Consider the following 25,340-nt stretch of genomic DNA (forward strand, 5'->3'; position numbering starts at 1 on the left):
ATAATTTTTCAGCTATTTATTTGCTCAGCTTTGCTTGAGTAAGCTCAACTGCCATTAATTCCTGAACAGAGTAGCAACTGAAACAACATGGCTGTAATGAGGTTGGGAGGAAGAGAGCCAAAAATGGAAGCTTTGCTCAGCCCCTTTTCAGTTTGAAAAGAACTTGCATCCAGAATTTGAGAGAAGCATTACACCTCGATCAAAGTGGTGAGATAAGCAGGGCAGCTTAACACTTAAGGGAGCAGAGCTTAATATAATACAACCGTGAACAAGTAGATCTCCCACGCACAATCACCTCTCTAGTATTTTGCTCACTAATGGAGTGTTTTCAGTGACGGCAGAAAAAAGAGCTGAGTTTAGCTTAGCGTGTCAAATTACCCACACCCCTCTTTTGTTTCGCCTCAAAACCGGCTGCATCAAAGATGTCTGAGACTAAGTGCCAGGAAAGCGCCTCTGGATTGTGCATGGTAAGCGAGAGCTGTTCAGAATTTGCAACTAGTCCAAAGAGGATACGTACTGATAATGAAAGTTAGCTGGCTGGGCTTGCTCAAAAATCACTCAACCGTAAATCACTTTTGACCAGCGTACGCAAGTCCAGCACATTTACATGTTGGCTCTGGTCCCTCCAGTTCTTTGTAGTTCCACACAGAATCTTTCACTTTACAGATAGGCAGTAAACCGATGAAACAAAAGCTGTGAGTGTCTGAACCAGTATCAGGTGCATATCAGACCCTAGCCATGCCTCTAAGAGACGCCACATGACTCATCAGGCCAGAGGAGAGTGGTTAACAGAACAGCGGTGAGTCAGACGACAAGCATTTATCTTCACAAAGTACATTTTTCAGGATGAAAGACAAGAATGCATATTTTTTCTTTGATGGTTATCTATTTTTGACATCATACAATAGGCTGCTAACAGGTTTCAAGGGCCCAAGTGTCATCACTGCAAAAAAATCTTCATCTTAATAAGTTGTTTAGTCTGTTATTGAGTCCTATTCCATTTTAGTCCATTTTCTTGATAGTAGTGCAGTGATCTGCCTTATTCTGACTTGTTTCAAGATACTGACACTCATTTCTAGAAAATTCAGGAATTATCTTACCTTATCGCAGAAGTTTTTTCTTGGTTTAAGAATGTTTGTTATGATGGACTGTTTTTTTGCAGTGATGAAACCCACTATCTATTCAAGTAATGAAACCCAAAAAAAGCTGCTATAGGACAGGAAAAGGTGAACTATGAATAATGATGCACAAACCACAGTAGAGTCATGCCATTCAAAAATCACAACTATGACATGTACGCTGCAGGGCCAAGTCAAAATATAAAAGAACCACCAGCAAAACTACTTTCTCCAGCGATAGCGGCTCTGTAATGGCGTGGAATGTCTTTTTTATGGCGTGGTCTCAGTCCATCATCACCTGGAAGTCAAGGTCATCGCTCCTGAACGTAACAGTTTTGAGTGATAATACAGCCTCTGAAACTGTGTGATGATGCTGCAAAATGCCATCACTGACATTTTTTCAGAATCGCCCTTAAATGCTCAGTTGGGATCACAGCATCTGGTTAATTGAGGACATCTTGGCATATGGCTGACATCGGTTTCATCCTCTGAAAACCACTGGGTCATCAGTTGTGCCTCTCAGATAGGGACACTGCCAGTGGAACACACACACACACACACACACACACACACACACACACACACACACACACACACACACACACAGACGAACACATAGACACAGCAGCTCTGGGCCTATCTGTGTCTTAACATTTGTGATATGCAGGTTTTCTCTTGTTTTTGTCTCCTGCTTTTATCTGTACAGTATGCAAGACCATTGTTCTCTGTAAAGCACTTTGTGACAAAGTACACTTTAAATTCATGTGGTCTACATTTTTACCCTGTTATACGACTACTACTACTACTACTACTGCTGCTGCTGCTACTACTAGTGCTATTGCTACTACTACTGCTGCTGCTACTACTACTACTACTACTACTACTATACTGCTACTGCTACTACTATTACTGCTGCTGCTACTACTACTACTACTACTATACTGCTGCTACTACTACTCCTACTACTAGTATTAGTGCTACTGCTACTACTACTACTGCTGCTACTACTACTACTACTACTGCTGCTGCTACTACTACTACTACTACTACTACTACTACTACTACTACTACTACTACTATACTGCTACTGCTACTACTACTACTGCTGCTGCTACTACTACTACTACTGCTGCTGCTACTACTACTACTACTGCTGGTGCTACTACTACTACTACTACTACTACTACTACTATACTGCTACTACCACTACTACTACTACTACTACTACAAATACTACTGCTACTATACTGCTATACTGCTACTACTACTACTACTACTACTACTACAAATACTACTGCTACTATACTACTACTACTACTATACTGCTGCTACTACTACTCCTACTACTAGTATTAGTGCTACTGCTACTACTACTACTGCTGCTACTACTACTACTACTATACTGCTACTGCTACTACTACTACTACTACTACTACTATACTGCTACTGCTACTACTACTACTACTGCTGCTGCTACTACTACTACTACTGCTGCTGCTACTACTACTACTACTACTACTATACTGCTACTACTACTACTACTACTACTACTACTACTACAAATACTACTGCTACTATACTGCTACTACTACTACTGCTGCTGCTACTACTACTACTACTACTACTACTACTATACTGCTACTGCTACTACTACTACTGCTGCTGCTACTACTACTACTATACTGCTACTACTACTACTACTACTACTACTACTACTACAAATACTACTGCTACTATACTGCTACTACTACTACTGCTGCTGCTGCTGCTGCTACTACTACTACTACTACTACTACTATACTGCTACTGCTACTACTACTACTGCTGCTACTATTACTACTACTACTACTATACTGCTACTACTACTACTACTACTACTACTACTACAAATACTACTGCTACTATACTGCTACTACTACTACTACTGCTGCTGCTACTACTACTACTACTACTACAAATACTACTGCTACTATACTGCTAATACTACTACTACTGCTGCTGCTACTGGTACATAAAGTATATGTAACAAGATAACAGGCAACAGATACATGCACTCCCACATGATGTAACTTTTCATGCACATATATAATGAATAGATCAATCAATCATTCAAACAAACTTTATTTCTATAGCACATTTCATACAACAAGATATCACAATGTGCTTTACAGAAGCATAAAAAATACAGTGTCAGGTACACAGATGAACTATTGTCTTGTTTTAGTGATAAAACCTGTGCTGTATGTGCTGCCTATTTTCGTGCACTGCTGGGTTTCTTTATGTACAAGACCAATTCTCTTTGGGATTAATAAAGGTCTATTCTATTCTATTCTAATCTATTCTATAGCTTCCGGTAGAGGAAATACAAAGTGTACAAGGTAACTCACATAAAGAAAAGTTTCCCAGAGATCCCTTTTCAGGAAGTTTGTCACGTCGGAGCGAGGATGGTGGGTCAGTCACGGAAACAATCTCCCAGCCTCCCCCGAGACAAACCCAGAGACAAGAGCCTTTCTTCCGCCTCCTCTCTTCTCTGTTCTCCTCTCTTCTCCCGTTAATTCACACTTCAAGGATGGCGAATGAATGCCTGAAATGAGAAAAATAAGCGTTTATTGATGTGCTGCTCCTGTCGCGTTCTCTCCAGACAATGACTCTGAACACTGGAGACGTTCACGAATGGGTGAATTTGTTCTGACGATGCGTCGTTTAATGGCTTGTTTGTTGATATCATATGCATTCTTCTTGGTCTTTACCAGTTTGCCAAAAAAAATAAAAAAAACAGACACACTCAGAGAAGTCTTAATAATGAAATTAATTTGCATAAAAATGGATGTTGTTGCAGCTGCATAAAAACAAATATTTCAAAAGACATTCATTTTTCTAGATTATGTATATTGCTTTTGCGTGCCATGTATGAGAACAATGACAGCTGCGCATGACATGAAATAGAAACGAAGTCACAAGCGTGCAAGTATTACAAAATATTAATTAAAATGTCTACCTATCCACAAATGTCCTGGCACTTTCAACAATGGCAACAAATTAGTTGGCTAGTCCAGTTATTGTTTCCCTTAATTGATTGCAGTGTCTTAGGTTAGCATTGAAAACAAGTGAAATTATCTCATTCCCTGAGCAAAAGTTTTTTTGTTTTTTTTGTTTTTTTTTTAAATAAAGTAAGACTAAATACAAGTTTGATAGACTTGCTACAGTGAATAATTCTGAGTGTGTTTGTGGCATTAGAAGTAGCATGACAGCTAATCATTGGCTTGTCTTTGTAATTCCCTGCAGTATATGGTAATTGTGTTATAAAAGGGGATACTGGGTTTCCTCCAATTGCATGGTTAGCATCACCGGTGCGTGCTGAGCCAAATGGACTGTGGGATTGATGGTCAGGAAATGAACACACATGCTGAAATCAACCGGCCGCTCGCCGCTCTCCCACGATTAAAGCTATTCAGTTTCTCTTTCTGGATCGGCGCCGGACAAGTGCCGAGGACCGTCTGCCCGTGCACATTGAGCTCCTGCAGGCTGTCTGTATGTTTGTGTGTGAGGGGTGTGTGTGTGTGTTACCACATACGTGCACACCTGTGGTTCTACATGGTGTGTAAGAACATGTTGAGCGTTAGTGTTGTGCAGTATGCAGCTGTATACCTGCTGTGTGCAGGAGAGCGCCACTCCATGTCTGCCTGTGTGGTGCCCTTGAGCACTAATGGCCTCCTACTGGCTGCCGGGCATCTTGCGATTAGTTTTGCACAGAGGATGATGAGGTGTGACTGCTAATCCACTGACACAGACAGCTGCAGCCCAGCTGATAGGCCTGGCTTTACTAAACCTCTCCTCCAGCATTGTATATGTGTGTGTGTTTGTGTACACACATGTGTATGTATGTGTGTGTACATGTATGACTGAGTGTCTGTGTATGCATATGTGACTACAGACTGTGGGTCTGAGTGAAAGACAGTTTGCAGTTCTGCCTCCAATACATGTAGTAGCTCTGGAGTTTTAGTTCTACAAACATTTCTCAGAGGCAGAGCTTCTCTGGAGTCAGAAACCAAATCATTGGTTGAGTTAAACGTCAGTGGGCGGAGCCAAAGAACCACAGTTTTTCTGGATAAGTAACATTAGACTGAAGCCCAGTGAAAAAGGCAAGAGGTAAGAGAGGAGGACGCTAACTAAGGAATGCTAACTAGCCATACTAAATTATCTAGGTTAGCTAATTAGCCTAGCTGACCTTCCAAGTTCAAACTAGCCATACTAACCTATAGCTGTAAGCTAGTTAGTTAACTGCTGACCTTCCAAGATCATGAATCCCATGGTCATGAAAGAAGGAAAAAAATATTTTTTAGTTAACTTGAGCTCTAAAAAACTGTGGTTCTTTTGCTCCGCCCATTGAGGTCAACTATTGAAGAACGTCAAGATGACGGAGGTGAACAGTTCTAAGTTTGTACACTAACTTACACTAAATCAGAAGACAGATATGAATATGAGCAGGTGATTGGCTCATCTGTTGACACAAGAAAGCAGTAAAATGTTCTCTGGATAGGATAATTTATGACATATCAATACAGCTCGTACATGCAGTGCTGAGAATAGTAAAAACAGCTAACAATAGTGAGAGACCTATTCATAACTAAAGCTTTGTTAGAGACACAGATGAATAGAAAACATGTTGAATATTGTATCCCTTCAGGCATGCACACATGCATGTTCATGTATGTGCATGTGATGGCGAGAGGCGGCATCGGCTGGTTTTGATTGTCCCGTCACTCTGAGTGGGCGAGCAGGGAGTGGGGAAACAGCCAAAATAAACTGCCATGCACCCACAGAATCAAGTCAAAATGCAAAACTACAGGAAGTTCTTTCACAGCTTGACAGAAACAAATTTAGCTGGTCTTCACATTTCATCAGAGCTGGATTTCTCCATCTCCTTTTAAACGTTTATTTGTCCAGGGAAGGTTTGTTGAGCAGGCATGCTCTTCCTCTTCACTGCCCTGCTTTATATTCATACAGTTGCACCCGTTCACACCTGGGAGCTGCCCAGTACAACCAACTTCTACATTTGGCCACTGAACTTTTCCACTAGAGCAACTGTGTGTTAAGTGTCTTGTACAAGGGCATCTCAACAGTAGTTGTTGAGGGAGGGGAAAGTCATACTGATATCCATTCCCAAACCCAGATTTTCCCAGCGTAACCTGCAACTTTTCCGGTCATAAACCAACTCTTCTAAGCTTCAGGATATCGCGGTTCCCTCATTAACTCCGATTTCAAAACATCCAGGAGTGAAATTGTGCAGCAGAAATCGGACCACAGGACTGAAATCTCTCACTCCCACAAAGCTTTATCTCTTTTGACACTAGCATATCTAAGTTTTCCTTGAACAAGGGTTCTGGGGGAGACCTGAATGTAATGTACTGTACCGGAAAGCAGTGACAGAACTCCGAAGTCTTGAGTTACTCTGGGTCCAGCTGTAAGGTTTCAGCAGGCCTGGGAGGCATTGTTGTTTTATTTTAGTTGGAACGGCGGCCATGGCTGGGGCCTTAATAACATTAACCACAGTTGGAGCAGCGCGTGATTACAGGGTAGGAGTTGAAGGGATGGGGGAAGTGAAGAAAAAGAGAAAGAAAAGGAGGGGACAGTGACGAGAAGAGACGAACACAATGCATGCAGTCACAAGCGGACATTTATTTCTCATTGGGTATTTTTAGTTTGTTGTATCATGCCTCAACTTGCCTCAGGAAACATACATTCTGACCCGAGCGACAATCTAACCTTCTGTCCGGCATATTTTACTTGACTTCAGCTGTACATTGGCTTCATCCTATCCCCTCCCTTCCCATCTCTTTCTTTTCCTTCCTTTCCCCTCATCTTCCCTCCTTCCTTTTGCTCAGTTTCCTCTTTCACTCACCCATGAGACCTGGTGGTGATTTTTAGACGGAGCAGCTGACTTCAGGTCTGTTTACAGGCAAGATCTCAGGAAGTCAACATCAGATAAGCGGATTCCTAGGATACACAAGACGAGCAGATACATTTCCAGTAAGACGGCTCCGCGAAGGATACGGCCTAAATGATATTACCCAGGGAAGGATGTGAGTTGAGAGTTCAAGGATAATGAATGTACATGAATGTGTGTGTGAGGGAGTTTGCGTGTGCTGTCTGAAATTTAGCACCGTTTCCAAGATGACAACATCTTAGAAATGACGTCCTGATCACCCTGCTAGCAAGAGAGCACAAGACAAGTTGCCATAAAAAATTAACCTTCTTGCCTCATTGCAGGACGTTTTTCGCTTTCTGCTCCAAATTACCTAATTGTTCCTTTACGCTCTTGCTCATGACACCAGTTTTTGGCCAGTTTCTCAACTGACCATGGACACCACCTCTCCGCTCCCCACCTCCTTTGTGCTGCATTGCACAAACACAATAGTATGTACTCTAAATGGATACCAGGTGCTTCCTCATAGTTCAGCTCTCATCTTGTCAAGCTTTACTTTAGGGACAGTGAGGGAAGAGCCTGGCAGAAACAAGTGTACAGTCATGTGACTGCCTGTGTTCAACTATCAAGTTGCTGCTTCAGACTTAATTAAAGCATAACACAGCGCGCTTTCTGAGGTTTTGTTTTGTTGGTTTTGTAGCAAGATCAAACGTTGTATTTAAAGTTTTTACATTTATACCTACCCATTTTCCATCTGTCTGTACACCCCTCTCTCTCTCTCTCTCTCTCTCTCTCTCTCTCTCTCTCTCTCTCTCAAAGTGAGCTAGCTCCCCCAACTGAGCTTACAAGCCAAGCTGTCACTTCTGTCGAAGGCTGTAGAATGTAAAATGCAAGCCAATACAGCAGACATGGAGGGGCCAAGCTTCTGTCCCAAATGAAAGCTTGGACAGGTACAGCTTGGTCTGGCATACTTAACAGACAGCTATGGAACTTAACAACGTATCTAAAGTTTGTCTAAGATCTGAAAGAAAGAAAGAAAGAAAGAAAGAAAGAAAGAAAGAAGCAAAGAAAGAGAAAGGAAAGGAGTTCAGAGCTCCTGTTGATTTTCTGACACCATTAATACCCGGTTATTTAAGACAAAGCGGAATCAACAGGGGGAAAATCATTGGCTCAGCGCGAGTCGATAAAAGAAGGGTGATTGCATTGTTTAGACTCAGCCACGGGGTAACATCTCTCCGGAGCTGGGCAATAGAGAGAGAGGGAGAGAGAGAGAGAGAGAGAGAGGCGTTCCTGCATGGAGCAGCACATCTGTCATAATCTCCAAGCTGGTAGCAAGCGGTGGAGAGCTGCTATAATGAGGTGTCTTTCCCTGCCACTTCCCATCGTCCTTTCATCCCTTGTTCCCTCTCTCTCTCTCTCTCTCTCTCTCTCTCTCTGTCTCTCTCTCTGTCTGCCTCTCAACAGAAACCCCTTGCACGTTCTTTTATGAACGCTCTCCTTTTCTTCCCATCTAATTTAATTTCCCTTTATTTTCGCCTTATTTGATGACTTTAAAATCGGAATCAGAATCATTTTAATTCACCAAGCGCGAGGAATTTGACCTGGAAGATTGGTGCTGAGACATTACAAGGCAGGAAAAAACAGACGAAGAAGAAGAAAGACCTCATACACAGCACAGACAAGACAGACTATGATGACAGTATGACAGTAGACTAAACATAAGTGCACTACAAGTATACGTTCTGCTACCGCTTAATGCATCGGCATAGTTTTCCATAAGCTCTCCATAAGCTTTGCATCATAAAATGTGATACTGCAGCGAGTGCGGGGAAACAGTAAGAGAAAGTCAGCGAATGTCATCAGATCCAAACCCATCAGATCAAAACACTGTTTGGGTTTGTTGGTGAAGAAAAATACGGAGAGTCTGTACACAGAAACCACCACTGGCACATCCTTAAAGTCCCCCATGAAATGAACTCTCATTACTTTTTTACTTCCTGGAAAACAGAGTATCTTTAATGATGACCTCATGCTGCACTAGTAGGCGTAAATATAAATTCCAACCAATAAAACATCATAGATATTTTAACAATTTTCATTCAAAGAACCTAGTTTGACCTCTGTCCTCTCATCCACTTACATTGCAAGGGAAAGATCATAAGTAATCTTCTTTTTTTTTAAGCAACTCAGTAGATTTTGCCAAGTACATTTAAATGAGCTACTTTTTTTTACTTTTACTTAGATTTTTACACCACTAGTTCTTACACAGGACTTCTTCTCCTAGTTCTAAGTAGGCTCGTTCTCTGTAAAGTCCTTTGAGACATGCTTTTGTGATGAAGGGCTATATACATAAACTTGACTCTGACCTGATTTGACTTCTTTTTAAGGAGTTACTTAAATCAGTCCACTGCTGCACCTCGCTGCAGCAAATGGACTCATCTTCGTCTCTGAGTAGGCCCACTTAGACGGCAGTAAACGCACAGAGTGAGAGAAGAGCGTCTTTTGGAGAGTTAGGCTACACAGGGATTCAAGATTTCCCCCTATATGATGGATTTCAGGGAGGCAGTAGAAAGCGGCATAGATGGCATAGTATAATGACAATGTGTGTGTGTTTGAGATGGTCAAAAATACACAGGCGAGTGACAGTGCCTGCATCACCTGACTGATCTACTAATGACTTCCCATCCAAAACATCAAGCCTATCCTGTTTAATTTGGCGAGCCGAGCGCCAACCTGCCTGCTGTCACCGCCAACAAACCTAATGACAGACACATTCCCTGATTAATGTTTTAAGATAGATGATGCCAACTCCTCCTCAGCTGGCTCCTTTTTAATGGTAATTTTTGTTTTTAATGAGGAGCGTTGTAGTTCTGCATCAGCCAGACTTCTCTCTACACTTGGTGTTAGTGTTGTCAGTGCAGGAGAAAGGGGCTTTACTCCTGTTGCAGGCCTAATGCACCCAATCTGACAGAGCCTCCCGCTGCGAAAATGTAAGTAAAACCTAAAATTCTACAGTTTGCTCCAAAAAGCATGTGTTTGTAACGGTGTTTGGAAACAGTGACTTGACACTTTTTAGTTATTGGAGATGTGAGAAACTACCCAACACTCAGGCAGTTATCATTGCACTAGACACACTGCTCTCACTGCAGGTAAGGACAAGTAATTAATCCATAATCCACAACAGACCGTGAATTTTGAAATAAAATCACAGTGAAGTTGCGTTGTCTGCAGCTTTTTGTTAAGTCATTATATACTATGTTATAATTTACTGGTAAATTAGCAGAGTTTACAGTTGTAACTCCAGTCTTCTGAGACAGAGGGTGTCACCTACGTACTGTAATTTACTATTTGTATTCATCTGCCTAATACTTATATACCAATGATCAATTCATTTAAACCGGAAAGTAAACCATTGTAAAATTGTCCAAGGACCTGATGACAACCAACAGTAAAACTGCAATCACTTGCAACATTCAAGTTTATGTTTTCATTAAACATAAAATGACTAAGGATTTCATAAAATTGAAGACCGACATTGTGGTCTTCATGATTTAAAGATAAAAATCAAGCACAGTCATAAACCCATAAACAGATAACAGATAAGTGAAGACTTTCATTCCATAATCAGATATCAACCATTTGAAAAATGTGATACCTACTCTGAGATAAAGATTGCTGGCATGAAAGTGAAATTCACTTTTGAAAAATGATTGAGGTTCATAATCTTGATCCCTTTCCTCACTAATTTTTAACACTTTGGAAGATGTCAACATTTGTGTTTTTGAAATATTAAACCATGAACAAAATGGATGCATAGAATTTTGTAATGAAACTCTCATATCATGACAGACAGCTATTTAACAAATATACAAAAAATTGGATTTTACATCAAAATCCCATTAATTTTACTTCCTGGAAAATGGCAGATTTTTAGTGGTTACTTCATGGCGTACCACTTGGTTTGCATACAAATTTCAACCAATAATACCATCACAGATTTTTGAACAACCTCCCCCAGCCTCCATCCCTCCCATCATATAAAACCTGCAACTTCACAACTTTCATTGTGACACTAATGGCAACATGGTACAGCAATGCATTTCTGGATGTTCAAACTTCCTTTTCCTAAGACAGCATGGTTGCATCGCGGTGGCTGGAATGAATTCATTTTGAAGAATCAGGAATTTGTGAAGCTCAAGTTTATGCACAAAGCACTGAGTCAATTTCCATGTTTGTTCTGGTCCAACCCGCCCACTTCTGAACAGTCCCCCGGTATGTCCCGCCCCAACATCCTGTTTCAACTGGAAATACGTTGAATTAGGGAAACAAGACACCATCGAAATTATGTTTCCTTGTGCCTTTAATTTCTCTCTGTCTCTGGACGATAAAGGAGTGCGGGGTAATCCTTCCCCAGAAGGCCACAGCCTCATTCAGACTTGTCATCACCTTGTTAGCCTCCATAGGGGGATTTTGTGAGGCGAGACAACCAGCCATTTCCTGCTGTGTCGTCCCACCTTATCTCCCATCTCTCTGCATATCTCTCCTTTCACATGCATAATTCTTTATTCTGGTGCTCTCTCAGCTCAAGTCACATCGCCTGCCCTTTACTGACATCCCAGCCATGCACACACACACACACACACGCACAAAAAAGCACTTGCACCTTTTGAACTTTTGCCTGGAAGGGTCCACATGTGGGCATTTTGTGTTTCAGCTGGAGGTTTTCCTCCTCAGGCGTGGGTTGAGCAAAATATAGGCTTGGAGAAGGAAGGGGGCAGTTATCTGCTGTAGTGTACCCGATTTCCCTGAAGGTTCCTTTTTCTCCTGTGGAATTATAAAGGCTTCCAGCTAAATAAATACAAGCTAATTAATGTGCACCTTTCCCTTCATAGGAAGGGAAAAAATGATCTGCCACACTTGATTTGTGAGCTGTTCCATTTTAGGTAATGAAGAGGAAAGCTTCGCAGGCGAAACCAAGACTCCATCAAACGCCGAGCGTGCATGATTAAACTTAAAAAATAGTTAAGAGCGCTCCTTTAACCTTTCAAGTCATATTCTATTATCAGACCACTCACAGAGCCGCCCCCCCCCCCCACCGCCCCCCATCCCCGCTGCACCATGAAACTGATGTTTGGCACACTCTGTGGCGTACATTTAAATTATAATATTACACGGCCAGATATGAATCAAAAGCAAATAGAAAATCAACAACAGGGAACGGGAGTGTAACGTTAAATATGCATGTCTTATTAGCCTCCAGCACATTTTTTATCATACGGGGAAAACTCCATGTTTGCAATGCCATTAAAACAGTATCTAAGTAACTCACAATACCACTGCAGTCTCAGGTATCCATGCTGAGACTAAGGACACAGAAAAATGGATACAGCCATGAGGTCAGTGCCCACAAACACTAACAAGACGCTAATAAGCATTGATTATTCATGAATTCCTCAGAGAGCATAATGCAGAGCAATGAATCAAACACATACGGGCCTACAGTTAATAAAAACACATTGATCATTCATTAATGATGGAATGTCTCAGCACAGCAGCTAATATTCCTCCGATGTTTTTTCATGTCAGTGATTTTTATTACTCATTATTACTGCCGTAGTGCTGCATGGGAAAGTGTGGAAGCCGGAGCAGAAAAGCCCCATCAGCCTTAAAGCCATTTGCCTGCCTTGGTGAGAAGCCTTGTGCAAAACATTTACATTGGAGGGCAAAGGCACACAGAGACTGACCGCATCCCAGGGAGTGTGAGCAGCGCTAAACCGTGGAGACTGTTTGCCTCCTGACAGCAGGCGCAAAGCCTTCAGTATGTCTGTCTTTACCGAGCTCTTGCTATGTGTGTATCTTTGCTAAGCAGTCTGTATGTGTTTCTTATACACTGAGGTTTTTGAGGCGAGATCGCAGCCCCCGATAAATCACTTCTATAAATCCAAAGGCCCAGCAGGACCGGCTGAGAGTTGCCTGTTAGCCATTTCCTGAATAACAAGTTTTATTTCAAAATATTATCCTGTATGTAGAATTGTGGATTGATTAGTATCAGGAAAACATTTTTCAAGTCTCAATAGAGTTCCAATATTTTTTTTTTTTTATGTGTGAGGTGATGTGTTTTTTTTCTCTCTCTCTCTTTTCTCTCTCAGTCCCTTGTTGTTAGAGTTTCAGGTTGCTATATTTTCAACTCCCCATTCAAACCCTAATAAATCAAACAAATGAAGACTAAAAATAAGGATTGTAGCAAACCCAACGGACCATCCAATAACTCAATAAGTACTGATTACAAAATATGATAGATTCTGATTAGTTTCACAAAGAATTTTCCTATTGGATTCCAACAGAGATTTCTGACTAGAGTAATACATCACTTATCCATAAGGTACAATGTTCAGAAAAGGTGACACAGGTTTGGCTAACCTTTCTATTCCACAGCATTTAACGTGTGCTTGAGAGTGCACTCTCCCACCATTCGAAACCCTCCACAGCTCAGTAAAAACTCAAAATGTGGTCCTGAGGCAGTTATCAGGCTTCCCAGAGCAGATATTCTGTTCTGTCACGGAAAGCCAGGTTAAGTTCCCCTCTCTGGGGCGCAATGTCTCAAAATGTGTACACAGACCCGGTTCCCCAATGGCTAACGTGCTAACTTTTACCCCGAGCAACGGGGTCCTGGTCTCAATCAAAACTGAGCCTGTCCAGAGACAGACCCGGATCAATCTCTGTCTCTGTCGGGAACTGGGGGCAGCCAAGGATAGAAAGGCCTAAGGCAGAGAGGGGGAATATATGGAGAAGTATATACATAGAGCTCTTACAGTGGGAACCAGCTGAATTAGTGTGTCTTGGCGGGGTATGGCCTGGAAGTGGAGGGCGGATAAAGTCTCTCTCCCACTAATCTGAGCTTCAGCTGGGACTGCGAACACACACCGCAGACAGACTGAACGTCCTGACGGAGGGGAGAGAGCCGGGGCGTACGAGTGTGTCGGAGGGAAGGCGTCCCGCGGATCAGATGGACCCCTTAGTCTCTCTAGGAGGCTGAACAAGGCCCAAACCAAATAGAGACTTTGACGTTTAGTTTTATGTCACAGCTTCTGGTTTTAGCGCTTTAAGTTCCACTGCTGTAGCAATGCCAATAACCACCTAACTTTTACATTTACATTTTAGTCATTTAGCTGAAAGACTTGAGTGAGCAACTAGGGGTTCAGTGTTTTGCTGAAGGACTCTTCGACGGGACAAATGTTTGCTGATGGCGGTTGCATTCATCGAACCTTTGACCTTTCAGTTACAGGACGGTCTCTGTCACTATTAGGCCACCCTGAAATATGATCAGAAATATGATTATAGCACCCATTAGTTCTCATGTAGTCATATGAAATTTCAAACCGGAATACAGCATTTACACTACACATTACTTATAAAGGCTTACAGAAAATATATTTGCAGCAATCGACAAACACGAGCCGCAACTGTTATTCCTACCAGCTTGCCATTAAACATGGCAAAACAAACATGGATCTGTTAAACCACATAAAGATGGCTACTGCAGTTTTTTTTTTTTTGCATTATTCAGTGTCCCTGATACATGATACGATGAATTCTTTCAGAAACTTATTTCGAAACACAGTCCTCGAAATACGATTTAAAATACTGCGTCGAAAAACAGGTTTGATATGCGCTGAAACTCAGGAATCAAATTAATGATTGGCTTGATGTGATGAAATGTTCTTTACTGTGGTCTAAAGATCAAATTAGCTCCTGCATCTCCCTGAGAGTTTCTAGATGCTTTTCCCGGACTTCAAACCTACCAAGGAGTTCTTATATTTGATTTTTGTACTCCGCGCTCACACCGACTCTCTCTATTCTCGCCTGTAGCCCCTGGCTTTTCCTCTGTGGTCATCAAAGAGGTTAGTTGTTCTCTAGTCTGTTTCAAGTATGTACAGTATTCTTATACCCCTCCTTCCCGTAGAACCTGCATATTCTCTCCAAGAAACTCGGAGAGACATGAGTCCACCAGGGAGAAAGCCTTTGAAATGTTTGCTTTGGTTGTGTCTTATGTGGGCGAGCTTGCATAAATAACCACACACGCACACATCTCATGAATGCATCAGACACCAGATACCTCAACTGTGCCACTAATGGGCCTCATAGTGTATTCTGGCCCTCCAAATTTTAACTGGTTTCTGTCCTATGAGTCCCTAACAGTGATTGTGAAATATATACTCCAGCTCTCCGGGATGACACCTAGCCTTTCGTTATTTTTACAGCCCTCATTTAGATTTTCGTCCGTTGCCCTGGTAAGTAACGCTACTGTCATATTTAAAGCCTGGCAGAGTTTCTCAAGCCCATGTGGGGGCAAGATCCTGGAAGAATTGCATTTAGATTTTATGGGTAAAGCTAAGGGTGATATAGTGAACCAGAGTTCAAGTTCTACTCTTTGACCCACTTTAAAGAAACCTAACCCTGGGCTTTTATTTGGTGAGCATGAGGTTAAGTGAATGCTTTATTGTTTGTTCCTGCAGACAATGTTAATAGCTTTGCCTGGTGCCATTAGTCTCAAATTATGTACTATGAACACCCCACTCAACATTTCATAATGAGCAGTTGTATATTTAATTATTTTGGATATTATGTGGGATTGCATGATGCAGCCTTGAGCAATTTTTTAAAGGTTTGTTGCCATCTACAGTACTAATGGTGGACAACACTGTATGCCATGCAGATTTTACAAATCTATATTTGATTGCCTGTGGCAGTCCAACTACCCCTTACCAAAAAGTCACATGTGAAAACCCACATGTGAATTCAAAGCACATGCGCTTTCTGGACACATGCTGGTTTTCATATGTGAACAATTTTTGTCACGTTGTATTCTGAAATCATACGACTAGATGAAATGTATTTTGTCCCACTTTTTTTTTTCTCTCACTTTTTCACCTGCCATTACATACAGTATGTCAGTATTCGTTTCATGTGTGAAAACTTATAATTTAAAATGCAAAGAGACAATCAATGGGACATTTCAGATGCTCACATATGAAAACCAACGTGTCCAAAAAGCACATGTGCTCCGAGTTCACGTGGGTTTTCACATGTGATTTTTTTTGTAAGGGACCTGTGTCTCTATTGTTGAATGGATCTGTTCGTTTACACTGGATCAACCACTCATTCAGTCACTCAGTTCATTTCACTTAGTCCCCCCACAATGCAATGCAGGGTTTTCATGAGTGGGTGTGATGCATGGGTTTGCAATCAAACAGACAAAGTGGGAAATGTCTTTGACAAAGAGAAGTGGATGTATGTATTCTTCTCTCTCACTTCTTCTCACTCTTCTCACTCTTTTGTCGGCACTAAGCAAATACAGCTCTGTAGTGTGTGTTCCACCTCCAAAATGTGCTTCACTGCCCCTCCTGGACTTGACACCCCACAGGAAAGTTTTTTACCGATACGGCCAATTGCCTTGCTCTAGCGTGTGAAAGACAAATGCACTTGGTGGTTTTGTTTTTCGCTATTTCTCGCTCTCTATTTCTGTTTCTTTGGGGTCGTCTGGCACTGCGGGTAGTCACGTTCTGGAATCGGTTCCCTCTGTGAAAGTAGCAGTGCTGTGTGAAGTATTAATTGGCTGCTGGTCCAGGGTCACTCTGCAGGCATCTGAATTCTTGTACACTGTAGGAACTCTGAGTATGGGAAACAAATGGGAGGATAGGAAGGTCTCAGCACAGCCTGATGACCTGGAAGAAGTCAAGAGAGATGAAGTCATCCTTGACCCCATTCCAAATAAAACAGGACAACAGCTGAGAGAGCAATGATCCGTTCGGTCTCACTTAACCACCCACTGGTGTGTCTGACGCACATGGGGACACGCATATGCTCAGTCGGCCCCGTATGTGCCGTGATGGTCGGTTAACTTCCCAAAGAGTGATGAAAGGGTCGGAGATTGAGAGCCTCGTTAAGTGACGAACAAGTGACCAGTGATCAGCGGAGAGTTTTCATCACTCATCAGCTTTAGAAGTGGTTGGTCTCATCCCTATGACTCAAAAACCCTTTCAACTCGTGGGGATATTTCCTCCTAAATTCCACTTCTTCAAGAAAGTTCAACTATAGCGTGCAAAAGGCAGGAAATTGTAGCCTACAAACCACACCCACTGCAACCCGGCCCAATCTCACAGACACTCCACACCATAAGAAAATAGAACTGATGATGAAATTGTTCTTTTCAGCAAAAAAGGAGGGATCCAAATATACCAAGACGGAGGTCTGTGTTTTGTCACAGTTCTCAATTTGTAATAACACGTGGCGAACACAGAACAAATCCCTGGGATACCACAGAGATGAGACGTCCCTTCAAAGTAAGGCTCCTTTCCATGTAAAACATCTCCAAAAAAAGGGAGCACCGCCCCACACCTGACCATCAGAGGGAAAGTACATGTGTTTCCATTACCGAAATGCTCCCCAAGACTGTCATTTGTAAAGCCGCGCGTGCGCCTCGCTGCAACGCAAACCCTTTTCATATGGGAGCGATTAGCTCCATCCCTGAGCATTGATTACTACTGTCGGTGAAGTATCAACAGGCAGAAACTCCCCCCCACCTGTTAACTTGTGTACTTTTAATTAAGCCTCCTCCGGACCCTCGCAACCTCATGTCGAAACTAAAGTTGAACACTGTCCAACCTTCCAACCCAAGGAAGTGGCTGCACATAATGAAGGAAAAGCCTGTTCTGTTAATTCTCTATCAGCATGTTTCTCCTACAATCAAAGTGAACCAGACCGGTCAGTGCTTTTCGGGAGTTTTTTTCATGAGATTACCTGCTGTTGCTGGCTGAGGACAAGAGGAAGGGGGACATAAAATGGAAACTCCTCAGGAATGGTGATTACTGGCCACTGAATTGAAACCAGCCAAGGAGAAACCAGATCTGAGCCCGTGAGAAGCATTATGGTAGTTAAATCGAATAAAGACCTCGGCTCGCCCCATCGTTCCTGTTTTCTCTCCGCCTCCCCCACCAACACTGCACATTAAAGAGGAGATGAATCAGGAGACTATAAAAGAGAGGAATAACCCTTTGAACTTTTCAATGGTGGAGAGAATGAGAGGAAAGCAACAGAAAGAGAGGCAGCGAGGGCGCAGGTAGGAGGGGAGCGATTTTGAAAAATGAACCGCTGTTAATCACGACTCTCACCAAGAGTCACCGGGCAGAATTAGAGATGCAGGCAAATGGCTACCAGGGACTGTTACCGAGGAAAACAGTAACCAAGGACCCCCCTCTGTGACTCCCTTCCCCCTGACCAATTGCAGCCCAGGTACCTCACCCCTCCTAGCTCGCATTATTAAATTAAAGCCAAAGATTTATACCCCGGTGCCAAAGCAACGGCTTTAGTCAGATTTGGAATCATTTATCCCATCAGAGGGGCGGTGAGTCTGAGGTTTGATTGATAGAGCCGGAGCAGAGGGGGGAGTATACAGTTACACACTGCCGCCTTGCAGGCCAGCGCTCCTGCATCTTTAATTCAGCACCGAACAGCATTATAGAGTCCAGACCTGGCAACGCTGTGGCGCAGGTAAACAATTCCCCTGACAACAATGAAGGGAGATAGCAATGGGGATGGAGGCTCCTGCAGGGAAGCCAGTTAACCACCAGACTGCAGAGTGTGGTATGACATGGACTTGTGTTTGTAGAGTTTTGTAGATAGCAGCCTGTTGTTTTTTTTTTTTAAACACTTTATTTATAGATTTTCAGTTTACAAAATAAAAGCAAACATTGGCAGTATAGAACAACCCCCCACCCCACCCCACCCATCCACCCCAAGGCCTCAGTGGAAAAACAAAAAATTAAATACCTATAATATGGTTGCAGACAATTCCTGACATGTACATTGTTAAGCAGTGTTCAGAATAGGAACACTGTAGGTGTATGTAAGTGTGTAAGACAAAATGATATCAAGTGAAGGGTATGCTTTCGACAAATTCCATAAAGGGGACCCGGGTTTTAATATATCTATCCCGGGAGTTATCCCGATTATATCTCAACTTCTCTAATGGACTGATAGAGAGTACTTCCTTAACCCATTGATTAAACGAGGGAGGTTTCACTGACTTCCACTGCAGAAGAATTAGCCTCCGGGTCAGCAGCGTTACAAATGCTGTAGCGTTTGCCTGGAGAACAGTAAGTTGTTCTTCTGACGGAGACACCCCAAAGACAGCAGTAACGGGGCTAGGATCTACTGTCCCACCACAAATGTAGGAGATTGCATCGAAAATCCTCACCCAGAAGTTACCTAGTGAAGTGCACGACCAGAACATGTGACCTAACGTAGCTGTGGCGACATCTCGGGCACTCAGGGTTGGTGCCAGGGTATATTTTGGCCAATTTCTCGTTCGAATAGTGCAACCGATGTACGACTTTGAATTGAATGAGACCATGTTTTATGCAAGCAGCCTGGTTTTTGATCCCCATCTCCTCTCTAACAGACTGGGGACTTGGCTTCCCTTCTGTCCATGTTGCTCCGGTGCTTACCTCAAGATGTGCAAATACACAGAAGGAGACACACACGCCTGCGCACAAAATACTACTACCACTACTTCTAACAGTAATAAACTTTATTGGTATAGCACTATTTGAAACAAAGTAACAAAGTGCTTTACATGCAAAAAAACAAAACAGCAGCAAAAAAGAAATACAGCAGATGCAAACAGAAAGAGGAAGAAATGACAAAAACGGAATAATCGTATTCGACTGCAAACAAATCAATAAAATTGCAAAATCATAACGTCAGCAGTTAAAAGCAAGTTTATAAAAATGAGTTTTTAGTTGTGCCTTAAGAAAAGATTTAAAGAAATTTCTTCTTTGTTTGTAGATATAAGACTTATGCTTTTGTACATATGGAGATAGAAGCTCCATTATATAATCTGCGATGTTTATTGTTTTAAAAGTAATCAATAAAATGTTAAAATTGATTGCAAAAATGGCTACAGTGGTGGTTATATGATTTCTCCTTTTAGTTCTAGTTAAAAGCAGCTGATGCATTCTGGACTAGTTGCAGACACACACACAACACACACGAACACAACACACACACATACACACAGACATTAGGAAGCCATAACCTTGCCAAGAAGAAGAGTAATAGCATAGAAACTGCACATTTACACGTTATGGAAAGGTAGATGATAGTAATTCACACACTGTTGGGTCTGCACGGCTACATGAGAATCAGAAACAGCAACCTGGAATAAAAGAAACCTCTAAACAGGATCTCAGCGTGGTGGAATGAAGATTTTAGGCAGGAAAACAGGATACTGCCTTTATTAGCAGATGATGTTTTTATTTTCTAGGTTCCTGTAGGGATGCAGCAGTAACTGTGGAGAATCATCAAAGGAGCCCAGCAACACGTGCATGTGAAGGTGGAGGTTTAAGTTTCCCCCCAGGCCCCATTGCTCCATTTCAGATTTTTGAATGGTTGACGGCCTATTATTTTCAAAAATAGAGGAACCGAAATCCTCGACGAAAGGTGCAGGCACAATTTGATGACTGAAATGGGAGCCGTCCGAATTCGAAACATATGATCTCAAGGCATTTAACTTAATGCTGTTAAGAAACACTGAAGGATCATCGGGACTCAATGGACATCCTGAGCCCATGTTGACTAGCTGTAAAGTGTGCGTTGAATTACGGTGGGCCTCTCCGACGCACCCAGTGGCCTCTGCACCTGGGTTCAACGCCGTGACATCACCGGCGGAAAAGGGACTGTTTGGATTCTCACCACTGCATCAGAGGAGTCAATCAATCTTCATTCTCCACGGATATCCACTATCATAACAGAACCCAATCAAAAGATTAAAGGAGACTCCTTATTTGTTCGAATTTGCAGTAAAAAGGAGGAGGGGAGGGGGGGCGGGGTTCTAAGAGAAGGAAATTGCCAATAATGAAAATGTGGAAAACCTCCATTGAAAATATGGAAAAAATATTTTTGAGGTTTGCCGCGGAACCCAGATGGATGTAACGGTTTCACATGACACCGATTTCCAGAATACTGGTAGCAATGGGATCAAACTCTTACCACAGTTACAGTGATTGGATTTGAGGGGGAGTCTGCTTTATTTCAGAGCATAAAAAAAAAGAAAAAAACAAAGATGTCTGTCCTCGATGCAGTGAAACGCATCGGCTCGGATGGTCTATGATGTTATGAGATTTTCTGAGGGATAAATGTATTGAAATGGACAATGATACAGATTCAGTGAAAGGATCTGCCATTGAATATATATATATATGTATTTATTGGTTACACCTCCAAGTGCCCCTATTTGATATACGACAAACATGTGCTTAGTTTTTCTGACAAAAAAAAGGAAAAATGATGGACTGCGATAGGATGGTGTAGTCAGAAATATTTTTATGTTTAATATGTACATTGGGCAGTATACATGCCACGTGTTTAAGAGAGAGAGATTGAGAGCCGCTACACTAAAATGATTGATAGGTCAACATCTGGCCGAGCAGCCAATCATGTGGCTCCACCTGCTCTGTATCAACCATAACAGGAAGCAGCTGTGGTGACGGCATGGGGCCGAGCCGACACATGTGATACGAGGCATTTCAAGTCATCTTCATAACACACAGGTTGATGTAGTGACCAGGTCAAGGGGGCAAAGAGCTGCTTTGTCACATCAAACTGAAGCAGAGTGTATTCATTTGGAAATGATGAAGCATAAACAAGCAGAGAAAAATAACAAGGGAAAGTAAGTACACTTTAACATCCTGATAATGAGTCTGTCTTGTCAGCGCTTAAAATTCACGAGCTGATTAGTTTGTGATTCTGCAGAAACAAATCATTGGCTCCTATAAGGTGATGTAGTGGTAAATTAATAGGAGGGTAAATTATGACCTCCAGTCAGTGTTCATCATAAGGAAAATAACAGTATTATGAGCAAGAATCAATTACATTTTCATTAAAGTATTTAAGATATGGGTTTTTTTTGGTCCCACTTTACTTTGGCTGATACTCAACTTACTATCAATTGAATATAATGTGTCACTAAAGTGTCTACTGAGTTTCAGGTGATACAATAGTGTGAAAGTAGTTTTTAGATATTCAATGTGTGGGTTAGGGTTAATTTTAGGGTTACATGGAGATGCAACAAATAGACAAGTGACACTTTCTACTTTTTGTCACCTGATAGTTGAGTATCAAGATTGGACTAAAATGGTAATAAAGTGTTGCCATTTATAAAAAACTGTCATTGGTGTGATACTACTTGCTATGATGGATACTATAAATTTGCATCGTAAAAGATTTATGTTACGTCTAAAAAGGTGGTAAACTCTGTTCCGCCAATAAAAAGCTAGGTAAATTGACTTTTGGTGGGTTTAGACTGCACAAACACATATCAGTATCTCTGTGGGTGGCGAGGCTCATATCTGCATATCTCCATACAAAATAAGAGAAAGAAAAGAAGATAATGAATGAAAGGACCCTTTTTTGCCAAGAAATACTACATGGATAAAACCAGGAGGAATTTCAACTCTTAAACTGCAGCCAAATCACTTTTTCTTCAGGCAATATTTTCTCAAGAGATTTTAATGCAAATCAGCAAAACTTGGGCACCCCCCCCCCACCCCAACTCACCCCCCCCCACCCCCCCCCCCACCCCTCCAATGGTGATTTTCAGCCCGTGTGAGAACACAGAGACGCTTTCAGACTGTAAAAATGAAGCTGACCCGGGGCAGCTATAACCAAACCAGCCTCCACCCTCCTCCGCCTCCCTGCTGAGAGGGAGAGCACGGCATCCCCACTGTTGACATTAAGAATTCCACTGGAGAGCTGAAGGAAAAGAGACGAAGACGTAAAATAAAATCTATGTTGGACACTTAGACTGTACACATCGCTCTACGTACATTCATCATTCAGGACATACACAGAAAACGGCATCTCCCCTATTTTATTTTATTTTTTCACCATTTGTATCTATTTATTTATTCATAGATACAGTAATTATTAATGCCATCAGCATCTGTAAAGTTAATTTAATTTGGCATATATTCAGATATGGTGTCGCGGCATCTGTAAAGTGAATTTATTTGATAAAGTGTATGTTTTTTTATAATGTGAGTATACACTACAACACTGTACATACTGTATGTATGGCCATCTGACTTGTTAATAAGAATACAATTTTTACATCAGGTATTCACATTGCACATCATGCTTCTTCAGTTTTCACATCTCTCTCTCTCATTATTAGAATTTTGTTTATACTAATTAAATTTTCATTATGGTTGCACTATTTCATACTGTACACATACAGATTTTTAATCTTTGTTATCGTTATGTTTATACATACAGATATGTTTATACATATTCATGTGTAGCATGTATTTAAAATGTAGTGATCCATATTTAATAAGCAATCATGACTGCTGGTCACATCTGTGTGCAATAACTGTAAACAACTGCAGAAACAACTGTAACTTAATCCATGTATGTAAATAATCCATACTCTTTTCCATACTTCCCATCCATCCAGTCTGCTTAACATGTGTTGAAGCAGTCAGCAGCATGTTTATATAATCCCACAACTGTTTTATTTCTTCATTGTTTATACTATTTCTACTGTTTTTAGGACGTATTTTCTACTCTGTTTTTGCACTTATATTCTGTTTGTCTCTTTTCCTGCTGAATTATTTAACTTTTGCTGCTGCAACATCCACATTTCCCCATGGGGATCAATAAACTTTCATCTTATCTTTTCTAATCTTCATATTTGTAATATCATAGTATTTAAAATGACTTTTTATCATATATTTTATTAGATGTTTTTAGGGAGGTGGCAGTGGGACGGAGGGATGGAAGGAAAGGGTTATCTTCTACTTGAAATTTTCATGTGCTGTTCCTTGATAACTTCCAGAAAAAATATATTGTCAAATAAAAAAGGTACAAGAAAACATCTGTTGGACACTTGGTGTTCCAAAGGTGACCACTTACCACTGAGTAAAGGACTGGGGGAGGATTTTTTTTCCCCCTTTCAGATATAAGCCTTTTGCTTTTTTTGTTTTTTTTAGTCTTTTGGATGTGAGGGCAGACACTGTCATCTGCTTTCAAGGTGGTTGTAAAAGCAGCGGGCCTGTGTCGGGTGATATGTTGAGCCGCTGGTGCTGACATAGTGACAAAAGAGGGTGGTTGGAACCCCTGTTGGTTCCCTGAAATTATTTTTTTGGCTTTGCAGAAGTCTGTCGACAGGACTGCAGGTGCGAGGGAAGATTGCAGTGTAAAACGCCACATCAGCTTCCACACGTCTGTTGCGAGTGCAAAGATTAGGGAAGTCAAACAAAATGACACCGCTGACTGGTGGCTGAATGGATTCTGATGCGTGCCGTTGATAGCTGCTTCCTCGAGGTCTCGCTCGGGGAAGGCGGCTTCAAGTTTGAGTTTTGCTCGGAGCCGCGTTGTTATGTTTCCAAGTCAAACGTCAAGTTCGATGTCAGACCCCAGGACCGTACAGAGACAAAGATAAAAACTGAGTGCACAGAATTATATACACGCCACATGCCATTTTCATCCACAAGCTTTCATCATCCATTCCTCCATTCCATCCTAGTAAACAAAATCTGGTAAAAATATCCCACTCTTCGTGTCAGTCATGGCTCAGGCATTTCTCGACCCGTCACGTGACACTCTGAAGTCAGTTTGGTTCTTTTGAATGCATTTCATCTCTGAAGGTAGTTTGTTTCAGAGCATATGTTTGGATCTGAGGGCTGTTTGAAGGCAGATGTAGTTCCTGGCTGCATCCTTTCAACAAACTGCCTCCTGGTAATTGGCCATTACTCCGGAGCTGAGAGACGTGCTGTCCAGAGGGCAACTACACTTCTCTGGAAACAATCATGGAGTTCAGCAGGCTGGCAGACAGCCTTGTCACTGGAATATGCCGCTGCTGCTGCTGCTGGGGGTGTCTTCTCCCAGGAAGATGAACTCTGACAAAGGAAAATGGCTGACACTCAAAATATAATTGCACAGGCCTCATTACGGCTAAATAATACACACATGTAAAAAGTTGTCAAATGTAGTTTCTCATTAATGTAGATCCTATGAATGAAGTTTGTGATCATACCACATTTTTTTAAGTTGTGTGAGTCTGTTTTTCCTCAGGGTTTTCAAATGGCAATGTACATATGAACAGTTTAGTTCCAAAATGAGACAGCAACCATTTAAAAAAAAAAGAAAAGTGACATTTACAAATAGCAGCACAAAATAAAACATCTTATGCTAGTTTGTTTTTAAGGATATTGGGCAACGTATGTTCTTGGCTGACA

This window comes from Centroberyx gerrardi, chromosome 9, assembly GCF_048128805.1.
Source record: "Centroberyx gerrardi isolate f3 chromosome 9, fCenGer3.hap1.cur.20231027, whole genome shotgun sequence".
Classification (NCBI taxonomy): domain Eukaryota; kingdom Metazoa; phylum Chordata; class Actinopteri; order Beryciformes; family Berycidae; genus Centroberyx; species Centroberyx gerrardi.